Source organism: Crocodylus porosus, unplaced genomic scaffold (assembly GCF_001723895.1).
Source record: "Crocodylus porosus isolate Cpor-Errol unplaced genomic scaffold, CroPor_comp1, whole genome shotgun sequence".
Taxonomy (NCBI): domain Eukaryota; kingdom Metazoa; phylum Chordata; order Crocodylia; family Crocodylidae; genus Crocodylus; species Crocodylus porosus.
The window spans coordinates 47,573,038-47,585,570 of record NW_017728948.1 but is presented as its reverse complement, the minus strand read 5'-3'; the positions used below and the strand labels follow the sequence as shown (position 1 = coordinate 47,585,570).

Below are 12,533 nucleotides of genomic sequence, written 5' to 3'. Positions count from 1 at the left end.
TTGCACTGCTTCAATTTTAGCTGCTGCAAGTGCACATGCTTGCATGTGTGGACATGCCCTATTTGTATATTGGATGACGCGCAGCATATAGCCATTATAACTTTTACATTTCTGAAGCTTCTTTTTCGTAAGTAGAGTAATGTGGGAGGGACAATTTCCATCATACCAGGACTTTGCTTTGCTCTTGGTTTTGTTGTTTTCCATAATCTAAAAAAGCAGAAGCTGTTTGGATTAATGCACTAGTTTATGCACCATGTTTCTCTACCATTATGATTAAATGCTGAAATAGTAACTCCAATCATTATACAATTTTAAAAACCTCACTTCACATATGCAAAGCTGTTGGTTCATTTTGTGCATTCTTTTGCCATCATTTTGCTTTCAGTCATTATAGCTGCTCATACAAATAGATTATTGTATTTCTAAGTACTCATCTGAGTGTGAAATTGTAATAGTTCCACATGGGATTGTGATAAATGTGAGTTCAAAGATAGTAATGCAACCAATATAAATGTTTCATAAAACTATTGAGAATTCTTATCCAAATATGTGATGCTAGTATTATATGTGATGCTACTTTATCAGGCTGTCACCTACAAAAGCCTATGCCACTGCATATCTTAAGTTGCTACCCTGGCCTGCCTTCTGCCTGACTTCAAACTAATAACATAGCCATATACCTCTCTCTAATATAATAAATATGAAAGACATTATACTTAGTATTAGGACATTGCATTACTGTCTCAGAGGGCACTGTTTTTCTCCACTGAGGACAAAAAATGGAAGAAAGATAGCAACCGGTTTGAATACAGTATAGTTCTGTACAAACTAACACTTCTGTAAATGATGTCCACACTAATTTAACAAATGCCAGTCCTGCCATTTCTTTATCAGTTCCAGGATGATGATGGAAGTTCTACATTTGTTTTCTGAACTACAGAAATTGAACGAGGGGACCAGAGGGCTCTCTTACATTCATGTTCTACTCAGGATTTGAACTCAGGTTTGTTTTAAATGAAGGACATGTCCAGTCATCCTGCTAGTCACCTATTCCTGTTACCATATTTTCTCACATACATATGCATTTGCACCTTTTCCACCAAAATCAGCCCCCACCAAATTGTGGTGCCTGTCTGAAACAGAGAAGCTGTTTTCTTCACTAGAAAAGAAGCATGTCTGGAGACACTGTACATGCTATGGAGCTGTTGAGATGGCTGCTGTTTTGCATCTGGATCAGCAAGCTGAATGGATAAAGTCCTGTGTTTAATCCTCTCGCAGACATACCTACTAGTCAAACACAGTGGCTTGTACATAAATGGTTTGGAAAGCATTTTGACAATATTCAGTGCAAGGAACTATAAAAGGCAAGACAGTATTAGTATCATTATTGTGACATGAGAAGGGAATAAGGACACAAGTCAAATACATTAGCCATCTAGTTGTGCAGTAGACTGGCATGCAAAAGAACGCAGTCTCTTTGTAATATTAGTTTCTGGGAACACAATAAATGCATTAAGCTCTACCTCAGCTATCAGGTAAACTACTTCTGTCCTACTCAAGAAGCAACATTGGCAGGCTCCTGAAGATGTCAAATTTAGGTTAGGGAAGGGGTGAGGACATTAGAGGGGGCAATGGTGAGAGGCAAAGGTGGTAAAGAAAATAGTAAAACCATAGGGACATGGGGGTTATAAAAGGTAGCCCAGGTAATGGGATAAGAATCTGTAGTCCCTGTTTAGCTCATACTTAACACAATCCCATCTGTTGATGATTTCTTGTTCCAGTTTCTGACTATGAGGGTGGTCAAGCATTGGAACAGACTATCTAAAGAAACTGTAGAATCTCCTTCCTTGGATGTTTTCAAAAGCAGATTAGACAGACACTTCTGTGGATGGTTTAGTCAAGGATGATCTTTGCCTTGAGCAGGGCTTAGGTCCCTTCCAAGCCTCCTTTCCTGTGATCCTATGATCCTATTTCCTCATTCAGATTTGTTGATTGATGACTGTTACTCTGTTGTTACAAACTAAACTAATTGTTATTCTGATTTTCTCTGTAAATGAAATGCTTATCTCCCTGAACTGCTCACAAAGTCATTTTTACCTTATATTCATTGCACAGTGCTACTTATTATTGCCATTGTTAAATACTTTGCCTTAACTTCACTTTCATAGAGCTTCAAACTACTCTAATCATCCCTCTTTTACAAGTACCTCCCAGTCACTAGGTTGCACCATGCCTCAAACAACCATAAATAAGTAGTTTTTTTCTTAGATTCTCTCTCCCAAATGAATCTTCTTGATTGCTAGCAGCCTAACTTCAGCTTCTTGCAGCACTGTACTAGCTTTCTTTCCCCAGCTGCTTCATGACCTACTTCTTGCTGCTGAGCATGGATCCATCTCACTTCTCATTCTATTTGATCTCAAGATGGCTTTCGATATTATCACTTACACTTCTTGATTGCCTACAAATTTGTGGTGAGAGGGATTTGCATAAGTACAGCTGTGGAGGTGAAGGAAACTTGAACTACTGCAGAATGACCAGAAAAAAGCATATACAAAAGAAATGGAAGTTGTACAGCAATATGTTTTGTGCCTTGAGGCAGAAAACCAGAATGCCACTCTTACATGTTAGAAGATGTTCATCCTGATATCATTAAAAGAGATTGTCTTTCAGTGTGAGAGCAATACAGCCATTTTCCAGATGACTTTCTCTCCTGTTACAACATTGTTTTGGCTGTTGCAGAAGTGCTGGATCTTCCCTCCCTTGCAATATTTGCTGGTGGTTATCTCCATTTTTCTTCTCAACAATGATTTTTCCAAACAGGTTTAATTATACTATTTTATAATTATAAATATAACTATATTCCATTTTACTAAACTTGCAGATATTTGTTAAAAGGATACTTTAACTGATATTGCCAACCATGATGCTGAATAACAGAACTTCAGGATGACTGGAAGGGAAGATCAATAGTGGGCAGAGTCTGGAGAAGGAGAGGGAACAGGAAACAGAGAAAAGAGAAAGAGGAGACTGGAGCTGCACAAACTGAAAGGAGAAAAAGGCAAGCCACATTAGGGGACAGGAGAACTGGAAGGTTTAAAAAAACGAAAGCTGTAAAAGGGAGGGTATAGAAATTCACTAAAGTTAAAACAGGCTGTGAGAGTTCTGACTGAGAAAAAGCTTAGTTACATGTGATAATGTCACTCAAGAAATTGCATAAAAGTTGGTGTTAAAAGACCAGGGTGCGAAAGGAATGTCAGGGTATATAGATATAGACATGTCAATGAGGTCAGTACTGAAACTGCAATGATGTATTTAGAAAGTTTAACCTAAATGGATGCTCATTTCTAAAGTTGCTAAACATGTTTTTTCAGAAAAAAATATTGGGACAAGCAATAAAATCAAGCCAACAAATTCTCACTGATTTGGATAAATAGAATTCATGATTCACTCGATATGAAATGTGAAGTTATATTCTGGGATTCAAAATTAAATTATATAACAAAAAGTTCTGTGCCAAAAGACCGGAAAACAAGCTCATAGAGAGAAGTGTAGTACATGTAGTACTAAATGTAATACTACATTTAGTATTACAGAAGTGTAATACTACATTTGCTGGAGTCCAAGGTGACTTCAATTTAAGATGTCCCCCAAATAATTAGTTTCTATGCATGGAAAATGTTGTCATTTTTTTATAATTTTGCATGTATAAAATATAACTATTGGAGGATTGTCTTAACTTCGTCCCCCCTACCCCTGTCACTACTGCAGTGGGAAAGCAGTTCTAAGAAACAGGCAGTGGGGGAGCAGGTGGTGGGAGAGTTAGGCAGCCTAACCCATACCCCTTGCTCTCCCACTTCCTGTCCCTGCTACCTGCATCCCCTTGCCTGTGCCCCCTGCCTCCCTCATCACTTCGTCCCCTGCCTCTGGTGTCTACACAATCCAGTTCTCTTCTGCTGCTCCTGTCCCCTGTCCCTACCACTACACAGTGTCCCTCAGGCCTCCCCCAGACCTCCCCCCTCACCACTTCTCCCTGTGCTCTCTCCCCCACCACCCCACTGAGCCCATCATGGCTTTGGGTCCAGCTCTAGGCCAGGGCATGGAACACAGCTCTGGCCCTGGCCCTGGCCCTGGCCCTGGCCAGGATTGGGGCCAGAGCTTCTGCCACCACTTCCACCACTGCCAGGCCAGGCAGCAGCTGGAGCCCCAAGTGCATGTGGTGGCAGTGGGGCAGGAGTGACACAGACACCATAGAGCAGGGAAGAAGTTGCAAATAAACATGAAGCAAGGATTTCTTGGGATCAGCATTTATGGTTCTGAACCCAAGCCTGGGTCAGGACCAGGACTGGGGCAGCCACCTGCCCCTCACAAGCTCATACTTGAAATCAAGACAAAGGGGGTTTTTTGGCATGTTCGGATAAGGGAGGGGAACTCATCTTGAATTTCGGCATCTTGAATATTGTCAGTATTTATTTTTCCCCATGCTGGGGTAAGGGAGGGGAGTGGTGGCAGCGACAGCAGCAGCAGCTGGGCCATGGCAGCAGGGTAGAGCCATAGTCCAACATGCGAGTGGCTGGCAGTGGGAGGAGATGAGGGCAACACAGCCCCACTCATGCTGCTGGCAGAGCCACGGTGGTGGCTCCTCCCCACGCCAGTCCAGCCAAGGCTGCAGTCCCATGCCTTCTGTGGGTGAACAAATTGAGGGGAACATGTGCTCCTCCATGCCCTGCCCCGATGTACTGCCTCTGCCTCCCTGCCCCACCTATGCCCCCACAGAAGTGACTGCAGGGAGCTGTGGGAGCTGCTTTCCACCACGTTGCCTGGCTCCCACATACATGAGTGCATGTGCACATGGCACATAATGTGATCAGCCTCCTCCTGCTCCCCTCAGCCCTAAGCAGCCCCTTGTGGGCTGGAACTCCGCCAGCCTGCAAGGGGAAACCAACATTTTTTCTCCTTTTAAAACCGCATTTTTCTCCTTTAAAAGAGAAAATATGTGTTTTTCCACAACAAACAGAAAACCTGGATCCCTGGTGATGACTGTACTCCTCACCAGCCAATAGAGCACACTCCACATCCAGTAAGCTAAAGATATGGTGCACCATACAAGACGAAGTATATATCAGAGAATTCTGAGTGGCATTCTGCTAGTGCTTTGCCTAGTACAATGCATCTCTTCAAGTTTCCTAATGTAGAATTGTTCAGTAGAGGCACAAGGGTCATGGGATATTACTGAGGAAAACAGTGTCAGAGACAGCTCAAAGTGGCTGAGATCTTGATGAATATGAAGTCCAAATAAAATTAAACTAAATAGTATCTACAGAATAGAAATAGGAAGGTAAAATCTATAAGTTTTATATGTATGCATCTCTGGAAGTAATATGAAATTTCAAATATTAACTTTTCATGTAGAGCTCTCATTTGCTAGCCTCTTACCATTTGCAAAAGCACCTAATGTATATTCACTATTCAGAAAACACAAAGCACAGATCACCTGTATATAAAAATGCATTAATATGAAATTTATTTACGCTATGTTAGTTAACATGTATTTACATTAGCTTCTGCTACTGTATCAATAAGGATAGTTTTAATTTTACAATTGTAATGGGTCAGCAGATACAGCTTTGTAGCAATGGGTCTTTCTTCCATCACAAAACATGACAGCAGCAACGTACAGAAATTTTAAAAATTGTTCATCCACATACATGTCCTGTATCTGTCCACATATTCAGTGGGAAACCTACAATATCATTACTGAAATACCTTCCCTTTACATTAGGAAAAACCACTGACTGCCCCTATAGTGTCTTTGCAAAAGCCCATTGCTAGAATATTAAGCCCAAAGGAAACCAAAATCCCACTGTGAGATGACAAGCATTGTTGTTTGACATTGATACTTATATCCATGACTCACTTTTTTGTATGGAGTTGAGATCAAGTTACATTTTTATCAGAGACAGTGAACTTACAATATTTTGACAAATCAAAATCTCTAGTGTTCAAAGTCTGATATTTCAATAGAATCACAGAGTTTTATTATTTTAAATTAGCAATCAGCTACTATTAGGAACTATTTAAAGTGTTTAATAGAGTGGTCCTGCCCTCCACAAATCAGGAATTCACAGAAATTAAACAAAATATGAAACTCCCTAAAATATATACTATGCTGGTATTCCTACAAGAAAATGCTGTTCATTTCATTTCTCATTTGCATTAAAACTTTCCCCCCAAATTTCTAAGTTCCCACTGGTTCAGAGTAAAGCCAACCCATCCCTATTATCTACTGTAGCAACAAGCTTGGTGCTCCTCCTACTTTAAGAGAAGGCAGAGAGCATAAGAAGTGGTCTGCAGGTGTGGCAGGGGCCAATTAGAGTGTCACCTGACCAGAAGAGGAGTGGGTTAGCAAAATATAAGCCCCTGAGCTGGCCAGGCAGTCTAGCCCTGGAAGTCATTAAGAGAGGAGTTCCTAGGCAGTAGGAGTCCTGCTTGACATCTGAGCTGGGGTAAGCAACTCTGAAGGTTAGGAAGGAACTAAGGGGAGGAGAAGGTCCGAGCATGTTTGGGAACATGGGGACCAGAGGGAGATACCTTGAGCCCAGGAGGGGATGAGTAGGCAGGGCCAGGAGCCTGCACCCTAGTAGGGGTGGAGTTGGAAGTGTTGACAAGAAAAGGATCTGAGCCAACAGTGAAACTGAGAATGCAAGTCTGAGCTGTGGGACCCAGTCACTAGGACTGATGCCAGAGCCCAGGAGGGATGAGTGTAAACAGGGCTGGGGAGCCCAAAAGTCTCACTGCTCTGGGTGTGGGGCCAGAGTCCAGAGATAGTGGTCAAAGATCAAGAAGTGCCACAGCTGGAGACTGGCTAAGGGAGTCCAAGAGTCTAAACTGGCTTAGGAGCAGGGCTAGGGCTCACAGAGCGCAGCAAAGACTGGGGGGCACAGCTGGAGACCAAGGGGGCCAAGGATCCTGTAATCCAAAAGAGGCAAGGGCCAGGGGGCCCATAGCCCAGGAGGGGCCTGTAGCCTGAGGGGGGCTAGGAACAGCAGAGAGAAAGGAATGAGTGACATCTGTGAGGCACAGGCATGGTAGGATGATCACACACCCTTAATTAGGTGGGACAGTCCCAAAATGTAAACATCAAGTCCCAATCCTGGGTTGAATGACTCTGGGACAGCATTTGTCCCAGGTTCCCCTCAACACAGTTCCCATGTGTCACAACCCTCACTCCCGGCCTCTGGAGCTCTGTTCCCCTGGCTGCACATGTTATTCAGAGATGTCACAGGGTCTGTGGCCCTGCCCCACCAGGATGCTCCAGAAGGTTGAACTCACCCTTACAACATTCCCCCCGGGGGAAAGCAGCATTACCCTTCCTCCCCCCATGTGTGTGCATGCTGGGGGTGGGGTGGCCAGCTCTCCTCACCCTTCTACCACTCCTCCAGCCATCCCCCACCAGTGCCCTACATCACCCCCTCACACATACCCTTGTGGTAGAGCTCCTCCAGGCAATGCCAGTGGTACAGCAGCCCACATACCATGGTTGTTGGGTTTTTTTCAGTTGCATGTGTCCTGCTTTTGCATTTTGAATAGGTTGTCACCATAGGGCATGGGTATTGTTTGGATGGAGTCCACTTAATTAGCTCATAAGGTGATGAGCAGTGACACCAGTGCTCATGAGATCTGTCTTGAGAAGCCCTTGGGCAGCTTCCCTTTTCTGAAAGTATCATTTCATCAAGGTATGGTGGGCAAGAGGAAGAAGACAGTGATCAAAGAAAGCAAAGTTGGCGGAGGCTGAGGGGGCATCACAGCCACCCCTGAAGTAGAACCTTGTTACAGCCACTCCCCCAGGGTGTGAGGCATTGCATCAAAATATAACACCTGAACACTGAAGCTAGAAGCATTGTGTGTCTGATCAAATATGGCAATTACTGTTTTCCAAAAGTGAAACCACATTGTCTTGGTTTGTGGGAGATGGACAAAAGGTAACTAGTTTAAGCAAGTTCACATTTCTATTAGAACAAGAAAGCCAAACAGTTGAAAAGCATGTCAGTGTTTTACAGGTAAACACACCTGCTTTGGTAAAACCACACTTAAATGCATTGAAATATGCAAGATCTTCTTTTACTAAATAAAGTACCTGTGTGATCCTATACAGATAGTGCATTTACCATTATGATTTTGTTTAATCATAAGAATATATCAGTGGCAGGATGCACATGGCGTTGTGCGGCTCTTAGGGCAGCTGCAGTGGGGAGCAGGGCGCAGTGCACAGTGGCAGCCACCTCCACCCTGTATGCAGATGGGGCAGGGCAAATCCCCCAGGGCTCTGCCAGGGTGCATACAGTAGCCACACCTCTGGATGAGCCAACCAGGTTGTCTTGCTGCCCAGCTTGCCCTGGCCCCTGCCCCTGCCCCTGCTGCTTCTCCACTCCCTCCCTCACTGCGGGGGCCTCAATCTGCCCCACCACCTCAGCTTTTCCCCCTTCTCCCTGCTCCTTCCCCAACAGGCTTACCTGCCCGGGGGGGGTGGTACATGCACACATGTGTGCACATGCTGAGCCACCCCAAATATTTTTTTCTGCCTTCACCTATGCCTCCAACAACGACACAATCAAAGGAGACAAACCTGAACAAACATTGAGAGAACAGTCAGAAGACCAGGCTGGCTGCCACATTGTTGTATATGTAGCAGCAACCCCTGCCTCTGTTACTGGGGGGAGCAAGCTTGAGAAAATATGAAACCTAGGTTGGGGAAAAGGCTGTTAGGAATTGCTGCACAGGTGGACCCAGCTCAGGACTGATGAGGCCAGGCCACCAGCGGAGCAATTAGCTGTACCCTGTGACTGGGAGTGGGCAGACTCAGCCAAGTGGCCAGAAGGAGACTAGACTGAGGGGCTTAAGCTGAGCAGGGAGTCATACTGGGAGAGCCAGGCAGCAGGGAGAGGAGCTCTTGAGAGTGTGGGTTCTGCTGGAGACAAGCATCAAAGCCACCCAGGGAAGCTGGGAGGAAGGCTCCCAAGAAGGTAAGGTCTGTGGGCAGCATTTACTTAAGGAGGAAGACTGCCTGTTTTCATTTTGAAGTAATTGGCTTGTATTTTGGTTTCATTTAGACTTGAAGCTGGAGGACTGAGTTGTGGCTGTAGGGGTGAAGGAGGCCATGAACAGAGGTGCTGAAGTGCACCCCTGAGTACAGGAGCTAGGAGACAGCCCCAAGCTGTGCAGTGGAAACTGGTGTACTGAATCCCTGGGCTAAGGGATTTTGTCCTATGTGGATTTTGTCCTATTTAAATATTAGCAGGTATACATTCATTCAAAAACACCTAAATCTTTACCAAACTTTTGACAGACTGTGGAGAACCTGCATGGCACTCTCTCAGGAAGTTCTTATGTCTCTCCTCCTAGCCATAGGAAGAAACAAAATTTGTCTTATCTAATGTGGGTATCTGCAAAGTAGCGAAGCTGACTTATTTCTAGGAAATTAATTAGTTGATCCTCTGTGTACTGTAAGAGAAGTATACTGAGTAGTTTTGAGGGATGAGTGTACATAGGAAAAACAGGGTCTCTACAAAGATGACTAGAGCTAAAAGAGCTAATACATTTTCCTGTTGCTATCAGAGAATGAGTGAGATACATTTGTACTTTAGCTGAGGAAAGCATTAACATAAGTGTGAGGATATTCCTTATATCCATTTTTCTGTTATACAGCAACACACACAATTTCCCCTTAGCCATGTCAGATACTTTACTGCTCAGGCACAGGACCTGCTAACCTGAGTAACCCAAGTTAAAATCCTATAATAAAAGCATTATCATTGTAGAATAGATTACATTCTGTGATGATAACATCATAGAATACTTTTGCATCAATTCAAGAGATGTTATATAAAACACTTCATTATGACAAGAAGATAAGCCTTACTAGAGTTTCATAATGAAGTTCGAACACATTAGCATGTACTGATGTGTGAAAGATCATTTGGTTTCCATAGCAGCAGAATAATTTGGATAGTTTTCAAGGTCTTTTCTTTCTTTTGTTGTTGTGGTGGTGGTCACAAAGCACCTGGAGGAGAGAGAATATTTTTATATCTTTTGGAGGGCAGCATATATTACCTACAACTGGGCTGTCCAGCTGGTGGCCCACAGGCTGCATGAGACTGCAAAGGATTAGTATGCAGGCTCTGCCCAGCTGCCATTCTCTTCCCGCTGTAGCAGCTGGGAAGAGTCTGAAGTGTGTAAGCAGTGTGCACAGCCTGACTGCACTGCAAATGGGTCATGCATGCAGCTGGGATGGGGGTCCTGTGGCAGGCAGAGATATGCTGGTGTGGGAGGCCAGACTGTAGGGCTTGGGGTGGAGTGAGCCAAGCTGCCTCTGCTGTATGCATGGCAGTGGGACTGAAGGGCTGCTCATCTGCCTCTGGTACAGAGCTGCCTGTGTAGCACAGGCAGCTGAGAGAGGTGGGGAGCCAGGCTGCCTAACTCCCCCCCCTCCCCCGCCCCTTTGCCACACAGCAGTGAGCAGCCCAGTTCTCTCCTCTCCCAACCACATGCACTGCAACCTCAGTCCTTCTGGCCTAACACTGTCATGCTGGACTGTAGGCAGTGAGGTCTGGAGGTCACTTTGGGGTCAGAAGAAACCAGGAGATCCAAAGCCAGGAGATCTGTCTAGGAAACTGAGCCCCAAGCTGTGCAGCAGTGGGGCTGTCAAGAGAGAGCAGACTTCTCAGAGGGAATTTCTTCTTAGGTGGCAGCTTGAAGCAGGGACTTCAAGTCCATGGATAGAGTGTTGCTGGTGACATTTTGCAGCTTAAGAATAGGTTTGTGTTCAGCTGACACCTGCATATGATCAGCATCATATTTCATCTTTTGGGATAATGCAACTGTTTTCCTGTTTCTGGACCTGGGTTGGTATGTTATTTGGAAATCAAAACAGGAGAAGAAAAGCATGCAGAACAGCTACTTCTGCTTGAGAGCTTTTAGCTTGATGAAGTATTTTAGATTCATGTGGTCTATAAGGACCTGTATTTCATATCACACACCTTCAAGGTATTGCCACCATTTGCTAAAGGCCACATGGATGACCAGGAGTTCCCAATCCAGGATCTCATAATGCTGTTCTGCTGGGGTAAGTTATCTGGGAAAGAAAGTGCAGAGGTGTAGGGTCTGTTGTGAGTCCTGCAGTTAGGAGAGCACTGCACAGTTAAATGTTAAAAGCATCTATCTCTACTACAAATGGAAGGGCAGGGTCTGGACAGGTGAACACAGGGCCAGCAGGATGACAACAGAAGACAGGAGACTGAAAAGTGGGAACAACAGAAATGGTGTGTTGCGGACTTAATCAAGAACCCAGAGAGCCACCCACCCCATACATGCCCTTATCTGCAACAATCTGTTGATCCTGGATTGGCCTCGTCATCCATTTTCGGACCCACAAAAAAAACAATCATTGAAGGCAATCATCCTCGAATGTAAAGGATTACCAATGACAGGGGCAGAAGTGAAGGCCTGTTTCATGGGTCCAAATGCTTGCAGGGCCTTCTTGGACCAGTAGAACTGGACCTACTTCTGCAGTAGTGTCATGGGGGACTTACTACCTGGGCAAAGTTTTCAATGAATCTACAATACAAATTCACAAATCCTAGGAATCTCTGGAGCTCTTTGACATTCCAGGGGGGTTTCTATTCACAGATAGCCTGACACTTCCTTGGGGTCCAATTTTCAGGCCTTCAGGAGATGGAACAAATGCAAGAAATTTGATCTTTGTTTGGTCAAATGTGTATTTCTCTAATTTGGCAAACTGGCCATATTGACACAGTCTTTTCAGTACTATTCAGATGTGCATTGCATGTTGGCTAGGTTTTTCCATGAAAGTCAGGATGTCATCCAGATAGGCAATTACAAATTGGTCCAGTAAATCTCATAGCATGTCATTGATAAGATGTTGGAAAGTAGCCAGGGTATTAATGAGTCTGAAGGGCAAGAGAATCTATTCCAAATGCCCATATCGCATTCTAAAAGCAATCTTCCCCAGAACAGATTTGCATCAGGTTACAGGCTCCCCAGAGATCAAATCTGGTTTAGATTTGAGCCATTTTGAGTTGAGCCCAATAATCAACATATAGATGGAGACTCCCATCCTTCTGTTGATAAATAAGACAGGAGCTCCCACAGGTGAAGTGGATCTGTGTATAAAGCCCCAGTCCAGGTTCTCATCTAGGTACTCACAGAGGGCAGAGAGTTCAGGCTCCAACATATCATAAATACATCCCACAGGAATTTTCACTGAAGGGGGAGAGGGGATTTAAACCCCCCTGCCTTCCCTTTCCTATCAGCATGGGACCCCAGCTGGGGTCTGCCCAGCTTTCCCCCCTGCTTGCAGCTCAGCACAGCCCAAAATCCCCAAAGAGCCCCCCATGACTGGACCATGGGTATAGAGGGCTATACCCTGTACAGGAGGGATCATGTTGACAAAAGGGGCGGGGGTGTAGCTCTCTATGTGAAGGAAAGCTACATGTCCATGCAAGCTGATGTTGGCAACC

General features: G+C 44.6%; 1 long non-coding RNA gene across 1 annotated transcript in view; it reads left to right on the top strand.

Annotated features, from left to right (window-relative positions):
- The first annotated feature begins 8,601 nt into the window (after positions 1-8,601).
- The window catches only part of LOC109321906, a 9,868-nt gene continuing 5,936 nt past the window's right edge, over positions 8,602-12,533 (top strand). The window contains exons 1-2 of the long non-coding RNA XR_002104208.1: positions 8,602-9,020; positions 9,108-9,295. This is a non-coding gene — a long non-coding RNA (uncharacterized LOC109321906). The remainder of the gene's footprint in view (positions 9,021-9,107; positions 9,296-12,533) is intronic.